This window comes from Carcharhinus amblyrhynchos, chromosome 2, assembly GCF_965287045.1.
Source record: "Carcharhinus amblyrhynchos chromosome 2, sCarAmb.v2.hapA, whole genome shotgun sequence".
Taxonomy (NCBI): Eukaryota; Metazoa; Chordata; class Chondrichthyes; order Carcharhiniformes; family Carcharhinidae; genus Carcharhinus; species Carcharhinus amblyrhynchos.
The window spans coordinates 73,125,527-73,147,211 of record NC_137325.1 but is presented as its reverse complement, the minus strand read 5'-3'; the positions used below and the strand labels follow the sequence as shown (position 1 = coordinate 73,147,211).

The following is a 21,685-nucleotide window of genomic DNA, read 5'->3' as shown; positions in this document are numbered from 1 at the left end:
ATTGTCAGAGGATACAACAGGATTTAGATGGATTGGAGACTTGGACGCAGAAATGACAGATGGATTTTAATCCTGACAAATACAAGGTGATGCGTTTTGGAGGATCAAACTTAGGTATGAATTATACTGCAATAGGTAGAACCCTTAGGAATATTAACATACTGAGGGATCGGGGTGTGTAAGTCCACAGTTCCCTTGGCAACATGGGTGGCCAAGGTGATTAAGAAGGCATATGGCATGTTTACTTTCATCAACCAGGACATTGAGTATAGGAGTTGGAAAATCATTTTGCAGCTATATGAAACGTTAGTTCGGCTGCATTTAGAGTTTTGAAAGCAGTTCTGGTCACCACATTATCAGAAGAATGTGGAAGCTTTGGAGAGAATGCAAAGAAGGTTCACCGTGATGTTGCCTAGCCCTAAAGGTGTTGGCTATGAGGAGAGCTTGAATAAACTAGGATTGTTTTCACTGGAAAGCCAGAGGCTGAGGGAAGACCTGATAGAAGTCTACAAAATTATGGGAGGCACAGACAGGGAAGATAGTCAGAGGTTTTTTCTCAGGGTGGAAGTGTCAATTATAAGGGTGCACAGGTTCAAGGTGAGGGGGAAAAGTTTACTTGAGATGTGCAGGGAAGTTTTTCATGCAGAGAGTGGTGGGTGCCTGGAATGCACTGTCAGAGAAAATGGTGGAAGCAGACATATTTGCAATATTTAAGAGGCATCTGGATGAGTACACGAATATGGAGGAAGTAGAGGCATACAGGCTGAGTAAAGGCAGAAGGTTTTTTTTAAAATGAAGGCTGAAGGGCCTGTTCATGTGATGTATGATTCTTTGTTCTTTACAGTTACACAAAATCTGTGACAAATCAAATAAAGCTCAGGTAGGCTTTGTCCATTCACATTTCTTTTCCAGGCAATGATTTCTGAGGTCGGAAGGCCATGCCTCCTTTTGGTCCATGTGCTCTCTTGGATTGAAACCCTTCAGTCGGTAAAGATGTTCTGACTTGGGGATGCAGTTGATAGCAATGTTAAATTCCTCCTGGAACTGGGCTTTTGCCTTTATGGTGGAGCACAGGATCAGAACGTGGGTATTTATGCGATTAACTGACCCAACCTGAGTTGAAGGCAATTGGAGAAAAGACATTCTAACCATTTGTGGGACCCATTTTATAGAGGGTAATGGAACTTACACATTGCTCACACATTTCCTCTGGATACTTCCTCCACCAGATGGACATGTAGACTGGAATTCTCCAACTTCGCCTGCAGCTGGGATTCTCCAGTCCCGCTACTGCGAATGGAGATTTGGCTTAGGACCAAACTCCCCATTCTCGCTGGTGGTGGGGCATGAATGACGAGAGAATTCTGGCTGTAATGTTTCTCTGTTAGTGATCTACACCATGGGGGACCCTCCTCTCGATGGGATGCTGTGTAAATGTTCAAACTATCAAGTTCAATGTCGAGCCTGGGAAATTGTCTTTGCACATGAGGGGAGGTGGATCAGCAACTGCGGTCTCCAATTCCTTCAGCAAAAACCTCCCAACATCTGCTGCACTGGCAAGACACCTGGGGAAAATTATACAAACTTTAATTTCGTATCCAAAATCCAAATGAGGAAATGCGAGCCAAGGAAAACATTCTCCAGGTACAGGGTGCCTGAGAGTACAGAATGGGAATCTTTACATTTTTCATCTTATGCTTAAACATAAGGTGCTGACTCTACATTTGACTCTTTGAAAATTGTTCTGAATATTCTCTCTTCACGCTTCAGTTCATGTGAGAAATAATGAACTTTGACAAATCTTGTATGCATTTGCATTCCAATGGAATGATAATATTAAATACAGTACAGAAATTGACATAATGATTTATTGGCATTCCCTAGCCAATATTTCAGTATTCTCTACATTGGTGATGTTAATCTATTCTATCTTTTTAGGCAGAGTGGGTCCCACTAGATACATTCAGCAATGCTATCATCAAAGGAAGACACTGATTTGGGTCTCGGATCGTCAATGCGATTATTCTTGTTTAGTCGTTGTGTATTGAGATGCTTGGAAACTCATCATCCTGTTTAAAAGTCTCCGGGACACAAGGGTAAAGATTCTATTTGCCATCTATGGTGCGCACACGTGATTCCCACTGGGACAAAAAGAGAATGAGAAGACAAGGAGTATAAAGAGAATGCAAGAGATGAAGCTCAGGGGGAATGCTTATTGTAAGATGTATATCAAGGAATGAACAATAAAAGTAATAAAAAGAATGTGGATAGGAATGGAATGAAGGAGGGAAAGGGTTTTATGTGACGATAATAAAATATGAAATAATGAGAATAGGAAGAGGAGAGGGAGAGAGTCCCAGCTACACAGATTACACAGAAAGAGAAGACAGTGGCCTTGTTATGAATCCCTCCACAATGGATGGCAACAGATTCGAGGCAAGTTAAAGACTTAAAGATTGGAAACGCATCCCTATTATAATATGCACACATTCATTGCCTTTTTACAGTGGCAGATTTTGGAGAATTCAAGTGTTCCATTATGAAGATGCAAAGGACCGGATGGAATGTATCCGAGGGTTCTGAAAGAAATGGCGGAGGTGATAGTGGATGCCTTGGTGGTTATTTTCCAGACGTCGCTGGATTCCGGGGAAGTGCCGGAAGATTGGAAAACGGCTAATGTTACGCCGTTGTTTAAGAAGGGTGCCAGGCAAAAGGCGGGGAATTATAGGCCGGTTAGTTTAACGTCTGTGGTAGGTAAAATGTTAGAATCCGTCATTAAGGAGGAAATTGCGAGGCATCTTGAAGGGAATTGCTTGATAGGGCAGACGCAACACGGTTTCATTAAAGGGAAGTCGTGTCTGACAAATTTACTGGAGTTCTATGAGGATGTGTCTAGGGCAGTGGATAGAGGAGAGCCGGTGGATGTGGTCTTTCTGGATTTTCAGAAGGCGTTTGACAAGGTACCTCACAAGAGGTTATTGCAGAAGGTCAGGGGACATGGAGTTGGGGGTAGGGTGTTAGCGTGGATAGAGGATTGGTTGTCAAATAGGAGGCAGAGAGTGGGGGTCAATGGGTGCTATTTGGATTGGCGGTTGGTGACTAGTGGGGTGCCCCAGGGGTCGGTGCTGGGGCCTCAGCTATTTACCATTTATATAGATGATCTGGAGGAGGGAACCGAGTGCAGGGTGTCGAAATTTGCTGATGACACCAAGATTGGGGGAAAGGCAAATTGTGCGGAGGGTGTGGAGAGTCTGCAGAAGGATCTAGATAGGCTGGGCGAATGGGCCAGGAAATGGCAAATGGAATTTAATGTTGGCAAGTGTGAGGTGGTCCACTTTGGTAGGAAGAATGGTAGGAAGGACTATTACTTAGGTGGCGAAAAACTGCAGCAGGCGACGGTGCAGAGGGACCTCGGGGTCCTTGTGCATGAGTCGCAAAAACCCAGCTTGCAGGTGCAGCAGGTGGTCAGGAAGGCGAATGGGATGCTGGCCTTCATAGCGAGGGGGATTGAATATAAAAGTAGGGAGGTCTTGCTGCAGCTGTATAGGGCATTGGTGAGGCCGCAGCTGGAGTACTGTGTGCAGTTTTGGGCGCCGCACCTGCGCAAGGATATTTTGGCCCTGGAGGGAGTGCAGAGGAGGTTTACTAGGCTGATACCGGAGTTGAGGGGATTGAGCTATGAGGAGAGGCTGAATAAACTAGGCTTGTACTCGTTAGAGTTTAGAAGAATGAGGGGAGATCTCATTGAGACGTATAAGATGATGAATGGGATGGATAGGATAGAGGTGGAGAGACTCTTCCCGCTCAAAAAAGACAGTAGGACTAGGGGGCACAGCCTCAAGATAAAGGGGAGGCGGTTTAGAACGGAGTTGAGGAGGAACTTCTGCACTCAAAGGGTGGTGAATCTCTGGAATTCTCTGCCCGTTGAAGTGGTGGAGGCTGCCTCGCTAAATATTTTTAAGAAGCGGGTTGATGGGTTCTTGATAAGAGAGGGGATTAAGGGTTATGGGGAGAGGGCGGGAAAGTGGAACTGAGCCACAACAGATCAGCCATGATCTTATTGAATGGCGGGGCAGGCTCGAAGGGCTAGATGGCCTACTCCTGCTCCTATTTCTTATGTTCTTATGTTCTTATGAAAGCGCTTAATTAACATATTTCAATGGGATAATTGGAAACACAGGGCTTGTTTCCCCCATCGTGACCCATAACATTTCTGGTGGGTTGGGTCGGGAGAGGCGCACATTGGCCATTTCGCGGGTTCTCCGCGAGTGTTTATGACCCACGCGCATCTCGCAATCAGAAGAAAATGGCGCCACCGGGAAAGTGCAGAAAACTAGTGGAAAGTGAGATAAGTCATTTGAATATATTTTAAATGTATTTTAAGTGTGATTATCAGGCCTGGCACAGAACTTGCTGGGCCTGAAAGCATCTCCCGATCCACCAGGAGTACTTCATTCCGGTGGGGTTTAAAGTAGCTCCCAACATTCGGGGAACTATCAGGAGACCATGCTGGAGTGAAGGGGGGCAATCAGGGCCCTCCAGGGGGCTGGGCAGTAGGGGGTGTGATGCCTCCCTGGGCATGGGCATCCTGGCAGTGCCAACCTGCGCCTCCAGCACTGCCCAAGGGGAAAAGTGCCCATGCTCAAGGGACACGTTGGCATAGCTCATTGGGCATTGGACAGTGCCAAGGGGGCAGGGCCTATTGTGTGGGCGGGACCTAGGAGCAATTGAGGTGGGCGGGGGGGTCCTGCCACCACTCTGTATTGGGATCGGTCTGGGCTGGAGGGAGGCCAGAGATCAGGATGGGCTGGTGGGGGTAGGAGTTGGTGGTAATGGTCTGCCAGGGCTGGGCCTGCCTCTTGGGGGAGAGGTCAGCAGTGGGGGTTCTGCAGAGATGAGAGTGGTGGGGGCATCACCACTGCTGGGGGCGGTTGGGCTAGACATCAGGGCACTCTGGGATGCGGTGGGGGGGCGCGTGGGGGGTCAAGGCTGGCCCAGGAATTGTTAAGGGGAGCCATGATCGGGCTATGGGGGGGTGGGGGGCTGGAGGGTCAGCACTGCGGGGGTCCTGGGCTGGCCTGTGATGGAGCTGGCCAGCAAATGGACGAAGACCGTCAGATTGGGATGACTGCACATGCGCAGAGTCCCGGAGCTGTCAGACTCTGGCGTGAATAGGCTCCAGCCCCCTGGGTTTTTAATGAGGTTCACAATTGTGACCTCTGCAGTGCACAGAGTGGGGAGATATAGGTCTGAAGATGCACTGAATAAACAATTGTGATCTAGAACAGTTTTCCCACCAATTCAGCACTTTGAAGAAAATTGCACTGCCTCCACCTGCGCCAACGCCACCTCCCCCCCCCCCCCCCCCGCCCCCCCCCAAGCTTAGACACAACACCGAAAACAAAGTGCAAGATATCAGTCCACAAAGCCAATTCCAGCATTTGATGTGGGCTACGAAGAGCAGGAGTATTCCCTCCATCCCGTTGGCTGTGGATTCTGTCACTCCCCTTATGTGATTAGTGACCCCTGTCCAATCTCACCCTCCCTTGCCCCTACCCTTCAGGATCACTGACCTTCCCTTCTTTCTGTGACCGCCATATGCATATGGTGTCTTCCATTTCCCTCCAATCCATCTCTCATGCTGCCGCTTGCTGGGATCACATGGTGAAAAACGGTTATGTGTCCAGGATAGTGGTGGTAACAGCCTTGCTTGGTGTAAAAATGGAAGAAAGTTGACTCGCCAACTTTAAGGGCGTTCAAATGGTCAGTGGATAGACATATGGATAACATTGGAATAGTTTAGGTTAGAGGGTCATTAGATTGGTTCCAATGGTTGGCACAACATCGAGGGTCGAAGGGCCTGTACTGCGCTGTAATGTTCTTTGTTCTCTGTGTTCTATGAAAACGGCCTCCTTTCCTTCTCATTACATCTTTATTTCTTGCATGGCATAGACTTCATTCTTAGCTTAGGCCTCCACTAAATTTTGAACCTCTTAATCTTGCTTCCTAGAGGTGCCGCAGCAGAAATTGCCTACACACCCCCAGTGGGTAATCTTTGTCTGGTTCCTGTTGTTGAACACCTGTTGTAAACTTTGCCAGCATGAATGTTGGGGGTTGATATGACAGAGAAACCCAATAGTTATAGGTTAATTGAGTTAAATGAACTCTAACCTTCCTGGGTGGGAATGTTGTTACTTCAGTGGTGGGGGAGGGGTGGTGGGGACAGTCAAGCAACAAAATTCTTGCTTTTTACTCATGCAGGAATTTGTGCCCTAGCTTATGCAGGTGCAAAAACCTGGCCATAGGAACTTTTGACTCTATGAAAGTAGGCTGCAGTAACAGCGGGGTTGAATCAGAAGGCTGTAATTTTATCTTGCGATGGTGGATGGGCCATGGATATTATTATAATATGGATGGAACTGTGGGATAGCACATGGCATGTTAGTATGCTAATTTCCAGATGATTAGATTGGATCACAGGGACCTGAAAGAAGAATGGTTGACCCTGCAAGCACTGAGGGCTTGGGAAGATAGCAGGCAATGAGAATACTGACAAGGATAAGCTAGGAAGATTTCAAAACTCAGGAATACTGTGAGGAGTAAGGGAGGAAGATCACAAAGCTTGGACATACTTAGGGCTTGGCAATGCTGTTGAATATTTTCATCATTTTCTGTTTTCAATTTAGATTTAATGTAATTGGCAAAAGAACCAGAGGCAATATGAAGAACAATAAAATATATTAAGTTGCTACCACCTAGACTGCACTGCATGAGAAGCTGGTAAAAGCAGATTCAATAATACCTTTCAAAGGGGAGTTGTATAATACAATAAAGTATGTAGAGCTATGATGAAGGAACATGATTTACGGACTAATAGGAGAGTTCTCTGAAAAGGCTTGGCTTAAACATAATGGGCTGAATGGCTCCTGTGTTACGTCATTCTATGATTCAATGGCATATACATAAGAAAGAGCAAGAGATATCTAGACACAAGAGCAATAATGAATTTTAGTAATTTAGAGCACTAATTAATTTGTGTGTGTGGAAATGTATATGAGACTTTGTTATAAAACATGAAAATAAAATTATGTTGCTCCAGCAAAATGACATGCTCGCAGCCTGGTGAAGTTTCAGCTGCGGCTGGACCGATGGAGCTGTACCCGTTAACAACCACCTCTTTTTGGAGGCAAAATTAGAGAGGATAACTTACTGAAGAGGAAACTTGAAAAACAAAAGTTATATGATTTAAGTTCACAATTTAGCTATCCTAATAATCTTATGTTATTAAATAGAACATTTTACGTCAAACCCACTATTCTATAGATTGATTGCCAATCATTCTACAACTGATCAATTTCACTAAATGATTAAGCTTTACAAACAAAGTCAATATTACAACCATTAAAAACTGGAGCTGATGATCATTTTAGTTACATTAGATTAAATAACGTTTTGTATCTTGTTAAATCAATTATTCTGTTCAATGTTTCCCTTTTTTTATTACATAATAGATTTTTATAAACATGGTGATGAGATATGATAGCAGCTGAATCTCTAATAAAGATTTAAACTCATTAAACAATAGTTACTGTCTGAGGAACACCATTAATATGAGAAAGATTCCATTTTCCCATCGTAACAGCGATCACGCTAAAGTACTTAATTGGTCATACAGTGCATTGAAACTTTCCGAGGTTGCTGTACAATGGCAACAATCATCCCTTACAAGTGCTGACAGGAGTTTGAGAGAAGGGTTAAGATGAAATGCTTTGAGAAGAGAGCTCCAGGGTGATGAACATGAAGGCTGAAGTGTCTCTTATTGATTGGAAGGAGGCAGGGAATATACGAAAGGTCAAAACTCACATAGAGTCTAAGGGGAAAGAAGATGAAATATGAGTGTAAGCTAGCTAGTAATGTAATAGAAAATAGGAGGAGTTTTTTTCAATATATAGAAGGTAAGAAAGGGGCAAAAATAGACATTGGACCAGTGGAAATGAGGCTGGAGAAATAATAATAGGAAACAAAGAAATGACAGAGGGACTGAAGAGTTGCTTTGCATCAGTCTTCAGTGTGGAAGACACCAGTGGGATGCCAGAGCTCCAGGAGAATTGACGGGGGGTGGGGTGGGGTGGGGGGGGGGGGGGGGGATGCTAGGGGGGGCGCGCACATGTGAGTGTAGAGGCCATCACCAAGGAGAAGGTTCTGGGAAAACTAAAAGGGCTGGAGGTGGATAAATAATCTAGACCGAATAGACTACACCTCAAGATTCTAAAAAAGATAGCTGAGGAAATTGTGGAGGCATCAGTGGTGATCTTTCAGGAATCACTGGAGACAGGGAAGGTACCAGAAGATTGAAAAGTAGCTAATGTAACACCACTGTTCAAGGAGGGAGGGAAGCAACAGATGGGAAATTATAGGCTGGTTAGCTTGACTTTGGTCATTAGCAAGATTTTAGAGTCCATTATTGAAGATGAGATCATGGAGTACTTGGAAGTGCATGATAAAATAAGACTGAGTCAGCAAGGCTTTGTCAAGAGGAAGTCATGTCTGACAAATCTGTGAGGAGGTAACAAGGCAGTTAGATAAAGGAGAACCAATAGATGTGATTTATTTAGATTTCCAGAAGGCCTTTGACAAGGTGCCACTTAGGAGACTGTTAAATACATTAAGAGCCCATGTTGTTCAGGGTAAGATCCTGACATGCACAGAGGATTGGCTGACTGACAGAAGTCAGAGAATGGGGATAAAGAGGTCTTTTTCAGGATAGCAGCCGATGACTAGTGGTGTGCCTCAGGGGTCAGTGCTGGGACCACAACTTTTCACAATATACATTAACAATTTGGAGGAAGGAATTGAAGGCACTATTACTACATTTGCAGATGATACAAAGATAAGTTGAGGGACAGGTAGTTTTGAGGAAGTGGGGGGGGGGAACTGCAGAAGCACTTGGACAGGTTAGGAGAGTGGGCAAAGAAGTGGCAAATGGAATACAATGTGGAAAAGTGTGAGATGATGCACTTTGGGAGGAGGAATGGAAACATAGACTATTTTCTAAATGGGGAAATGCTTAAGAAATCAGAAGCACAATGAGACTTGGGAGTCATTGTTCAAGATTCTCTGAACGTCAACGTGCAAGTTCAGTCGACAGCTAGGAAGGCAAATGCAAAGTCAGCATTCATGTCGAGAGGGCTTGAGTACAAGAGCAGCAATGTACTTCTAGGCTCTATAAGGCTCTGATCAGACCCCATTTGGAGTATTGTGAGCTGTTTTGGGCCCTGTATCTAAGGAAGGATGTGCTTGTCTTGGAAAGTGTCCAGAGTAGGTTCACAAAAATGATTCTTGGAATGAAGAGCTTGTCGTATGAGGAACGGTTGAAGATTCTGGGTCTGTACTTGTTGGAGTTTAAAAGGATGAGGAGGGATCTCATTGAAATTTACAGGATACTGTGAGGCCTGGATAGAGTGAACATGGAGAGGATGTTTCCATTATTAGGAAAAACCAGAACTAAAAGGTACAACCTCAGGCTAAAGGGACAAGCCTTTAAAACGGAGATAAGGAGATATTTCTTCGGCCAGAGAGTAGCGAATCTATGGAATTCTTTGCCGCAGAAGGCTGTGGTTATTGAGTATCTTTGACAGAGTTAGATAGATTCTTGACTAGTAAAGGGAATAGAGGTTATGGGCAGGAGAATGGGGATGAGAAAAATATCAGCCATGATTGAATGGTGGGGCAGACTCGATGGGCCGAGTGGCCTAATTCTGCTCCTATGCCTTATGAAACGTTATTAGATAAGTTGCAGAAGTCATGCTGGGCGAGGCCATAAAGCAGTTTGTAAGAAATGTGCTGACATGGGGTTGCCAACTCTAGTTCAACATATTTCTGATAGTTTCTTGACATGATCACTCATAGCTAATTACCCAATACACACTTCCACCATTGACCAGCCAACACTTCCATCTGTGTGAGGCAGGAGGACCTTTGGAGGTCAATTCCAATGTTGACAAACACTTCATTTTTCATTTATGTGATTCTTGACAGTCAGTTAAACAGGCCTTCTTTCCACTTTCAATATTTTTCTCACTAATAAACAAAAATGTGCAAAAGAAAATGAGAAAAAAGACTTTTTTTCATGTCCTTACAGGTGCATGCATTAGTGCTTTTAATTTACAAAGTCTGCATGAAAATTCCAACCCTAGTCACCATTTAACAACGTATGACAAGTTCCTGGCTGGATTTTACGTGAGGGCACAGCACGCTGGAAAGAAGTCCACCCCACAGCCATAATGTGCTGCTGGTGAGTGACACAGGCAGAGAGGTGTGACCTCTGCCCTTCAGTGGGAGAAAGTCCTGCTTCGATAGCTCCTGGTCAATCAGATTGTCTGGCACTTCTGCCAGTCTGTGCAGCACCAGAACTGAGCATTGGGCACTGCCCAGACTGCAAGCAGGCCCATGCAGAGCTTTGATGGCTTCCTGAAAGTCGACATGGAAGGATTGGGCAGCCTAGAGGGAGATGCCAGGTGTATGGGGGCTGATTTTGGAAGACAAAGCAGAAAGAAGCTTAGTGGGGGTGGTGATGTGAGTGGGGAAGATGGGACAACATACCATGGTAACCCCAAAAGATGTGCCCATCTCTCCTTCTTGTCTTTTAATAATGGACTGCTGATATTAAAACCCAATCCTGCTTGCCTGTCCACACCAATGGTTTTATGGCATGGGTAGCAAAATATTTTGGTCAGTTGGTGTTATGGTGTAGTATGCATGCCAGACAATGAAATGTACCTTTAAGAAGCTGCATGGTGACATCTTTATGACATCACCAGGTTGAGGGAGGGTAAACTGTAGAGCCTCCATATTAGATGTTCATTATTGCCTGCGATTCCTACTGCAGACCTTCACTACTGTCTGTGCCTCTGAATCAGTAAGACTTGATATATACATTATGAATCAGGCAAATAATCAACTATGTAACTGTGAGGACCAAGGCTATATCAAGGCCTGTGCGGAGCTGTGTATTATTGTTACTAATAATAAACTTGATATAATTGTATCCAGCCAGAACCCTCATCATTCTCAATATTATGTTTTCGTAGACAGATCACTTGAGGTTCGCATCGAGACCCTCAACATGTATAGCCGCAGCAACACATAGGAAATCACAACAATTGGTTTGGTAACAAACTTAACTGACCATTACTTATTTATTTTAAAATGGCGGGCAGGTCACTGATCTTAGCACCTGTCAACCTTGTCATATAATATGGGACAGCCTGGGGTGGGCAGGAAGATGGTGGACTGGGCATCCCTCAAATTTGATATACAATCCCCCTCCTCCACTGCTGAAAGCATGCCTGGCTGGTGTCTGTAAATCTAACGCCATATTTCTGAATATTCAATACAACTGAAAGTGGGCATTTTTGGGATTTTGGTGGGATAAAATAACCTGCCAACATTTGCGCTCTGAATTTACATATTGAAGATTGGCTGCTTAGAGTCATAAGAGTTATAAAGATTTACAGAGTGGAGACAGGCCCTTTGGCCCAACTTGTCAGTGCCACCCAATTTTTACCACTAAGCTACTCCCAATTGCCCGCATTTGGCCCATATCCCTCTATACCCACCTTACCCACGTAACTTTCTAAATGCTTTTTAAAAGACAAAGTTGTACCTGCCTCTATTACTGCTCTGGCAGCTCATTCTAGACACTCACCACACTGTGAGTAAAAAAATTGCCCCTCTTGACCCTTGGCTAAAGCATTTAAAATACTCAGATTCTGTGCAATTTTACTGCATTAGAAAACAGAGTCTTGAGGAGATGAGACAAATCATATTATTTTAAAAACACAAAAACATTAATTATTGAGCAACATTTGCAAAATGGCACCACAGGAGTGGGAGAATAGATTGTTGTGCAAGTAATGGACAGATGGAGGGGTAATTATAACTGAATAATTGTGCTGATGCTTCCATTCCTGGGGGACTAGATAGATATTGGGAGGGCAATACCAATATCAGAGGCATCCATTGTAGCTCTATAAATTTCTAGATTTTTGTTATGTTCTTTCAATGTCTGCAAATAGTACAGTACGTATAAAAATGCCACTGTTCAAATAGTGATGGTTTTATTGATGTATGAACTGTTATTTATCTCTCTCTCACTCCATATCCACTGGAGTATTCTTTTTTGCTTTCCCTGCAATTTTACCCTTGTGCGTTGTTGAAAATCAATGAAAATGTTAAAACAAAAGCAATAAATAATATCAGTGTTTCAATTAAATATGATTGATCCTGTTAGCTGTCACCACAGCACCTTAAACAAACTGTCTTAGTGCTTTCCTTGAATCATTCTTACCTGGTAAGGAGAAGAGCAAGCATTCTGGACCATGTTATTATACTGATACAGGGAATCATGAACCAATACAAGAACATTTTGATTTGATTTGATTTATGTTAGACACATATATTAGCTTACAGTGATAAGTATTGTTTCTTGCGTTCTATACAGATAAAGCATACCGTTCATAGAGAAGGAAAGGGGAGGATGGAGAATGTAATGTTACAGTCATAGCTAGGGTGTAAGAAGGGTTGTAGGAAAGATCAACTTAATATAAGGTAGATCCATTCAAAAACAGCAGGGAAGAAGCTGGAGGGTGATTCTCCCAAAAAAATTCTGAGTGTTGACTTTGCGTAAAAGCGAGAGCAAATCATGTTGTTTTATTCAGAAGGGGTTTCAAAATGAATCTCCCACACTCTGTGCATTGCAAAGTGCCTCAGCATGAATTCCATTGAAAATCAGTGTTGAAAATAGTGGAGAGGCTGGCAGCATAGCGCTGAACAGGCCATTGCGCGTGTGCAGATCTATCAGTGCTGAGATCAGCATATGCGTAGTGGTCCGTACTGCTGGCCTCCCAGTTGTTAGCCAGCCCTGCGACCCCAGCATTATCAGCAGTGCGACACACTCCTGGCCAAATTGCTGATTCTCCAGATGTGTCCAGGCCAGCCTCCCCCACCCGTGACCCTCCCCACTGGCCCCAGTGCACCTCAATCTCAAACCCCCTGCAGCCCCGAACTCTGCTCCCCCACTGTGGTTCCGGCCCCCCTGCTTTCCTGACCCCCCAACAGGTTGCCCCCCTGACCCTGATGCCCAGCCCTGATCACTAGCCTCCCTCCCTCTGCCACTCAGCCCGAATGCAGAGTGGCAGCAGGACACCCACTCCCACTGAGCACCCTCAGAGTCCTGTCTCCCATTAGGTCCTCCCAATAGATCCCACTCCCTTGGCTCTGCCCAATGCCCAATGGGTGCCGTCAAGATGCCCCCTGGGCATTGGCATGTTGCCCCTTGAGCAGTGCCAAGCTGGCAATGCCCAGGAGGCACCCCTTCATGACGCCCGATCCTCTGGGGGGCCTTGATTGCCCCGCTCTTCACTCAATATATTAGGTTGTTACATAAAGTTAAATCTTGCGGGATCCAGGGTGAGATATTTAAATGGATACAAAATTGGCTTCTTGAAGAAGCCAGACGTTGTTTGTAGAGAGTTGTTTTTCAAACTGGAGGCCTGTGGCCAGCGGTGTGCTTCACGGGTCAGTGCTGGGAGGACTGTTATTTGTCATTTATACGAATGATTTGGATGAGAATATAGGAGGCATAGTTAGTAAGTTTGCAGATGACACCAAGATTGGTGGCATAGTGGACAGTGAAGAAAGTTATCTCCAATTGCAACGGGATCTTGATCAATTGGGCCAGAGGGCTGACGAATGGCAGATGAAGTTTAATTTAAACAAATGCAAAGTGATGCATTTTGGTTGATTGAACCAGGGCAGGGCTTACTCAGTTAATGGTAGGGCATTGGGCAGAGAACAAAGCGATTTAGGGGTACATGTTAATAGCTCCTTGAAAATGGAGTCACAGGTGAACAGAGTGGTGAAGAAGGCATTTGGCATGCTTGGTTTCATCGGTCAGAACATTGAATACAGGAGTTGGGACGTCTTGTTGAAGTTGTACAAGACACTAGTAAGGCCCCGCTTGGAATACTGTGTGCAATTCTGGTCATCCTATTATAGAAAGATATTATTAAACTAGAAAGAGTGCAGAAAAGATTTATTAGGATGCTACTGGGACTTGATGGATTGAGTTATAAGGAGAGGTTGAATAGACTGGGACTATTTTCTCTGGAGTGTAAGTGGCTGAGGGGTAACCTTATAGAGGTCTATAAAATGATAGTCAATATCTTTTCCCAAAGGTAGAGGAGTCTAAAACTAGAGGGCATAGATTTAAGGTGAGAGAGGAGAGATACAAAAGTTTCCTGAGGGGCAGCTTTCTCACACAGAGGGTGGTGAGTGCCTGGAACAAGCTGTCAGAGGTAGCAGTAGAGACAGGTACAATTTTATTTTTAAAACGCATTTAAATAGTTATATGGGTACGATGGGTATAGAGGGATATGGGCCAAATACAGGCAATTGGGATTTGTTTAGGGGTTTTGAAAGAAGGGCAGAATGGACAAGTTGGGCTGAAGGGCTTGTTTCCATGCTGTAAACCTCAATGACTCTATGACTCCAGCGAGGTCGGGCACCAGCTCCTCGCCAGTGGGGATCTTACTAAACCCTGCTGGAATGAACCACTCCAGGCGGGGGAGAGAGTCTAGTGGGCCTGGTAATTTCAGTCCTGGGCCCACTAAGCAAATGTAAAGTACATGTTAATTTGTATTTCCATAAATTATGCAGCTCTGTGCCAATTTCAGACTCGCAGAGACTGTGACATCCAGCGGGGAGCCCGAGAAACGGCCTCTGCTCAAGTCTCTCAGCCTGCTGCGCTACAAAAGCAGCGCAACGGGATGGGAGAGGCTCTCCCCTGTTCTGAGTCAGTTGTTATGTTGCCACTCAGCAACATTTTTTTGTTTTAATCTACTTTCAGTTTGAGAACATACCAGAACAAATCAGTACGATTGCTTCTAAGTATTACCGTGCACTGTCAGAGTTTGGCATTTAATATGCATATATTATGTTAGCATACAGTGGGAGAACATTGGCTTGAATTTTACCTTAAAGGTGTTTTCTGTGCCACATGTGTAATGGGGGTAGGGGAGATATTTTGAGGTCAGATGAATACCCTGTAATTTTTTTTCTGACAGGTTGCCTTTAATTTTTTTTATGTAGGTTTTCTGCCCATAGTCAATTAGACTTTTTGGCTTGTCAGATGGGAAATCCTACAGCATAAGGCCACAGTTGAGCTGATCTGAAAGCAGGTAGTTGAGTGTGGGGTATGGAGAAATTGTGCGTGTGGAATGGTTTTCAAGGGTCCGATCATGTGGTGAGAGAGTCCAATCACAAAAAGGGGTCTGATTGCGTTGGGTCCAATCTTGGCTGTTCTACTTATGAAGGGGGTTTGATAATGTCAGGTTGTATGATTGTCAGGGGTGGGGAGGGTTCTGGTGGTGGTCAATGGAAGAGTGCAATAGAGTTTGGTGGAGGGCTAATGGTGGAAGGATGGACAGATTGCATTCGAGCAGCTTTTATATTATGGTAAAATAAGCAAGACACGTGAAATTCACCATAGCTTGTCGTTGTTCCTCCCAAGTAGGATTGCAAAAGCATCACCTCATGGATTCAACACTTCTCACTTCCTTTCACTGGGTTCACTGGATTTACTAAAGCCTTGGAAAACTGGCCAACATGAGTTACAAATAGAATAACTGTTAAAAGGAAGATATGCAGCTTCATTATAATTTTTAAATGACCAACCCAGCATCCCACCTCCATTAAATTCAGAAATGAATAGATTCAAGGTGGGTTGGGTTCCTGAATTTTAATTTTTAACCCAACTCAAAAAAGGATTGATCTTTACAAAGTGATTCTGAGCAGTTTTTTTGAAAGGAAAGTCAGCATAGCCTTGTTCAGGGGAAGTGTTGTGAAAATACCCCCCTACATTTTGTGTTATGCTGTGGGTGGCAGACTCAGACATTAGTACATGGCTTTTCATTGTCGTTAAACACCTTTCCTGCATGATAATCTTGATTTTGATAACATCTTGCTTTATTGGGCTTTTACAACAGATTTAAAGATTAAAGTGGATTCTCTTTCAAAGAGACAGCACACCTGTCGGAAAAGACTTGAGACCACACAAGTACTTCTAATTGCAGATCCGACGTTTGATCAAGTCTTTCATCATGATATTAATTGGAAGAGAAAGGATATCCATTTTCTTATTATTTTCTGATTGCATTTTTAAATAATCAATTCTTCTATATAATCATTTCCCAATCAGCCTATTTAATTTGTATTGTCAGGCAAACGGATACTCATTATAATTGTGTTCTTCTCAATTGTCCAAAACTCACCTTCATGACTTTCTAAGACAAGTACAATCTGATAAAATGTTAAATCTTTATTTGATATGTTCTATAAACATAACAGCTGGGGGCTGTCAAATTTAGCCACGTATTTCTGAATGTTGGATAAGACATAAGACTGTACATTTTCCAAAGGTAATTATTATGGTTTTTGGCTTAAAAGTGTTAATTGAATCAATTTAACATTTCATTATTCACTCATTATACTGTTCATTATTCACTCATTATACTGTTCATTATTCACTCATTCAGTGAGTTCATTGTCCCAACTGACATGAAATGTGTCTTTACTGTTACAATTGTATCACCCCTACAGTTTAAAGATAGATTAGTCCACAGGCGTAGTGTGAGTAGCAATAGAGACTTACTAGAACCCTCCTTCCTGCAATCTAAACTTGTGGTCAAGTCTGGACTCTACAGGGGAGAGCAGTGAACCGTCACTGCACCTTTGGTTCTTACCTCCTCTGGCAAACACAAAATATGGTACCTGTTCACTATTGGGAGGATAGATTATCCAACTCCAAAAACTCTGGTGCAACTACCAACAAGGGACATTAATAGTAACAATTCCAGTATAACCAGAACCAGGGCTATAAGAGTTAAATTATGAGCTCAGTTTGTGTAGACTAGTCTTACATTCCTTATATATAGAAGATTAAGAGGTGATCTAATTGTGGAGTTTAAGACGATAAGAAGAATTAATAGGAAGAAACTATTGCATTTCCTCCGGTGGCTGAATCCACACCAAGGGAACATAGGCTGAAATTCTCCTGTCTCACCCATTGCAACAATTGTAGCAGGCGAAACAGAAAATTTGGTGGACTATTCAAAGGTCCATTGAGCTCAGGTGAGAATTTCCGATCTTGTGACATGCGTGGCCGGAGAGTCTAGCCCATAATCTTAAAATTAGATCTAGACTGTTCACAGGTAGCTCAAAAAGCAGTTCTTCAGACAAAGGGACTCCCATTAATTGGGCAGCCAGCATAAAATCATGTCCTGGGACTGATCACGGCCGGGAACGAATTTTGTGTCCACTTCCAGGCCTGGCAAGTGGGCGCTCCTGATGGATGAAAAATTCAGGCCTATATCTTTCTTCCGAATATGGAGATGAAAACAGTACATATTATTCCAGATGCAATCTCACCAAGGATCTGTACAGCTGCAGTAAATCTTCCCCACTTTTATGTGCCATTCCCCTTTCAATAAATGGCAACATTCCAGGCCCTATTTTACCATTTTGATTCTGAGTGCTAGGCAGACTTGAAGCTGGGAGTGTTTCAGATCCGACTTTTAAACTCGTCCTGAGATGCTCCCAGGTGCAGACTGCCTGAAAAAATCTCAGCGATTCTGAATCATGCTACACAAGCCTCTGGGCGGGGCTTAACACGCCCAAAGCTCTGCAGCTCTGATCGGTGCCTCCAACTGTTCATGCGCAGAAAATAAATGATAGAATGCTGCTTCCCTGTCACATCCCTCCTGGCCGGATAATGCCTCCCTCTGTCCACCACAGACATTGCTCCACCCCCACAACATTACTGACCCCCTTATCCCCCCAATCCCTGCCATCCAGACCAATTATGGTCCCTCCCTCTTTCCTCCCCACCAATCTCAGGCAGAGTGGCAGTGGAACACCCCGCTCCCCCCCCACCCGCCACAACTGATCTCAGGCAGAGTGGCAGTGGACCCTCCTTCCCCTCCCCACCGATCTCAAGCAGAGTGGCAGCAGACCCACCTTCCCCACTCCCCCTCACCCCCAGTCATCCCCACAATCTGAATAGACTGGGATTGTACTCGTTGGAATTTAGAAGGATGAGGGGGGGTCTTATTGAGATGTATAAGATGATGAAGGGGATGGATAGGGTAGAGGTGGAGAGGTTCTTCCCGCTCAGAAAGGACAGCAGAACTGGAGGGCACAGCCTCAAGATAAAGGGGGGGGGGCAGTTTAGAACAGAGTTGAGGAGGAACTTCTTCACTCAAAGGGTGGTGAATCTCTGGAATTCTCTGCCTGTTGAAGTGGTGGAGGCTACCTCGCTTAATATATTTAAGACGCGGGTAGATAGGTTTTTGATAGGCAAGGGGATTAAGGGTTATGGGGAGAAAGCGGGAAAGTGGAACTGAGCCACTTCAGTTCAGCCATGATCTTATTGAATGGCGGGGCAGGCTCGAAGGGCTAGATGGCCTACTCTTGCTCCTATTTCTTATGTTCTAATCTTAAGCAGAGAGCAGTAGGACACTTACCTCCTCACTAATTGGAGTGCCCAAAGCAAACTTCTATGCAGCATGTCTGTTTTGCACCGATTCTGGATGGGCAAATGTGGTGGTAAAGGGAGAAGTGCCGGTATGTTTGGGCGTGCAGTCCATTAAGTCAATTTAAGTCAACGCAAATGCATTGAAATGTCTGTTGCGCCTGTTTCGGGCACGGTCCCAATTATAGCCATTTTTGGGCCTTGGGAAGCTCTATTGTTGTATTCCTGAACCAATTGATAAAGTTTAAAGTAAAAAGTTTGTTTATTAGTCGCAAGTAGACTTACATTAATACTGCAATGAAGTTAGTGTGAAAATCCCCTGGTTGCCACACTCTGCCACCTGTTCGGGTGCACTGAGGGAGAATTTAGTATGGCCAATGTACCTAACCAGCATGTCTTTTGGACTTTGGGAGGAAACCGGAGCACCCAGAGGAAACCCACACAGACACAGGGAAAGCATGTAGTCTCCACACAGACAGTGACCCAAGGCAGGAATTGCCTTGGTCCCTGGTGCTGGAACCTGGGTCCCTGGTGCTGTGAGGCAGCAGTGCTAACCAGTGTGCTTCCGTTTCACCCTCAGGCACCAGGAACAAGTCCATTCCTATTTGTGAGCGAGAGCACCCATTCAACACCCCGCTGGAGTGTGGCAGTCCTGTCTGTTTTACTTATTTAATTCCCAGCTCCGCCAGAGAAGGCTGAATTGGTTGTAAATTTCTAACACCATGTATATAAATTTGGCATTGATCACAGCATTGACCTCATTTACCTCTTGAAAAAGGCTAGACAATAGTTGATTAATAACCTCATCAATCTGATGATCTGATTCCTTGCTGGTTACATAATTTATGAATGGCGGGGTGAGCAGAACAACTCACGATGAAAATGTATCAGTGAATTGCCACGTATTCCATGCCAGCATGGAAATACGCCCTTACTCATCCAATAGTGATTGCATCAATTCAAATTTGCACATGCTTCTTTGCAATGCAATTATAGATACAAAGTCCAAAGTACATTTGCATGAATTTCTAGCTATTACCTTTCAGCAGCTGTTGTCCTAAGTCTCAATCTTTCTTCATTCGTCATTCTGATAATGAAAGGGCCTAAACAGGGCAACTTGCTGCTTTGATGATCCACATAACTCGAACTTCAGACAAAACATAAAGGAAAAATTTTGCCAGGATAAGCTAAGCACCCATGATTCCTGGACATCCATGCAGGTCTCTCCTCCTTTGAGCTCCTTCTTAAAACCTAGCTTTTTGACCAAACCTTCGGTCACCTACTCCAATGTTTCATTCTTCGTCACTTTGGTCTGACTACACTTCTGTGAAGCGTCTTTGGATGTTTGCTATGTGAAGTTGCTATTTACATACAAATTGTTGTTATTGATTGTTTTTATAATAGTTATCAATCATAGGGAAGTTGAAATCTGAACTCACCTCTTGGGCTTTTGTAATAAATTCATTTGTCCGCCTTACAGAGGTAATGATTGGGAATACAGTGAATTATGTCAGGCTAGGTAATATCTGATCAGTCTTAGAGAGATAATATTGAAGAAACATCTTTGTTGTTAACCAAGTATTGAGTGTTATGTTGAATTAAATCATGATTACAACATAGAAAAAGGCCATTTGGCCTGACTGTTCTATGCTGATATTTATGTTTCACTCAAAACCTCTCGCACCCCTATTCATCTAATGCTGTCAGCTTATTCTTAAATTCCTTTTTCCCCGGTGTGCTATTTAGTTTCTCTATTAACTAATCTCTGTTATTTACCCCAAAGAGCAAAGGAAAGTACAACACAGGAAAGGATCTTCGGCCCTCCAAGTCTGTGCCAATCATGATGCCCTAAACTGAAAGAAAAGCCTTTTGCCCTTATTCAGTCCATATTCCTCTATTCCCTACCCATCCAGGTGTTGATAGCAAGGTCCCCATTCTCATCACTCTTTGAGAAAAAAGCTTTTTCCTGAATTCCCTATTTGATTGATTAGTGACAATCTTTAGGCCTCTAGTTTTGGACTTACCACAAGTGGAAATATTTTTTCTACATTTACCAAGTCAAACCCCTTCCTTACCATAAAGAGCTCTTAGTCACCCCTCAGTTTTTGCTTTTCTAGAGAATGAAACCCCAGTTTTTTTCAACTTCTCCTGAAAAATATATCCTCGCTATAAGAGAAGAGTGTGACACAACGATAATGTTAGTGCATAAGTAATCCTCCAGCGCAGGCTAATGTCCTGTGGACATAAGTTTAAATAGCAGTGGGTGCAATTAAATTCAATAATAAATCTGGCATTATAAAGCTCGCCTCAGAAATGCTCACCATTAAACTGTCATTAATTGTTGTAAAAACCCATCTGGTTCATTAATGTGCTTTTGGGGAGGAAAATCTGCTTTTCTTATTTGGCATGGCCTACATGTGACTCCAATGTGGTTGAGTCTTAAATTTCTTCTAAGATAGCCTTTCAAGCCACTCAGTTCAAGGGCAGTTGGGGATGGGCATCAAATGCTGGCTTTGTCAACAACAGCCACAACTCATGAAAGAATCAAAAAAGTTCTGGTATCATTCTTGTAAATCTGTTTTGAAGCATTTCTCATGCCTCTTCATCATTTTATAAAATGGAGACCAGGGGTAGAATATTTGTTAATAACAGAAGGCAGGGCCAGAAGCAGGCAAGTCCACAATTGTGGGCCTCCCAGGCCACATCTGATCAGGTAGGATTAGAGGTGGTGGTGGTGTGGGCTAATTGCATAGTGTTGGTCATAGGGTGGAGGGGGTGTGGTGACATCTATCCACCCTTATGCTGTCTTCACGTTAATGTTCTTGGTTCAATTTTAGTGCAACAATGTAGCTAGAGGCTGCTAGAGTCAGGGTAAAGGCGTAAATTATTTTTCATTGCTCTTGTTGCTTTTCTGTTAATTATATCTCTCTGAATCCGAGAAATTAAATCAAGGTATATGCTTTCCTGCAATGCTCTAATAAGGAGTCTAACCATATTAAATCACTGGAATACACAAGGAAGATCACATAATGAAACAACCAATTCAAACATCATTATTTCACAGATTATCATGGAGTCATAGAGTCAAAAGCAGTC

At 43.7% G+C, this 21,685-nt stretch overlaps 1 protein-coding gene across 8 annotated transcripts in view; it reads left to right on the top strand.

Annotated features, from left to right (window-relative positions):
* The window catches only part of LOC145355351 (uncharacterized), a 63,474-nt gene that overhangs the window by 7,001 nt on the left and 34,788 nt on the right, over positions 1-21,685 (top strand). For 2 of the 8 annotated variants that reach the window (XR_013888967.1, XR_013888971.1), the window contains exon 2: positions 1,939-2,096. The exons of 4 other annotated variants lie outside the window; for them this stretch is intronic. The gene's annotated coding sequence lies outside the window, so the exon portion shown is untranslated. Of the gene's footprint in view, positions 1-1,938; positions 2,097-2,507; positions 2,714-16,752; positions 17,191-21,685 lie in introns of those variants that run through there. 2 more of the 8 variants (XR_013888969.1, XR_013888968.1) reach the window with 2 other exon arrangements.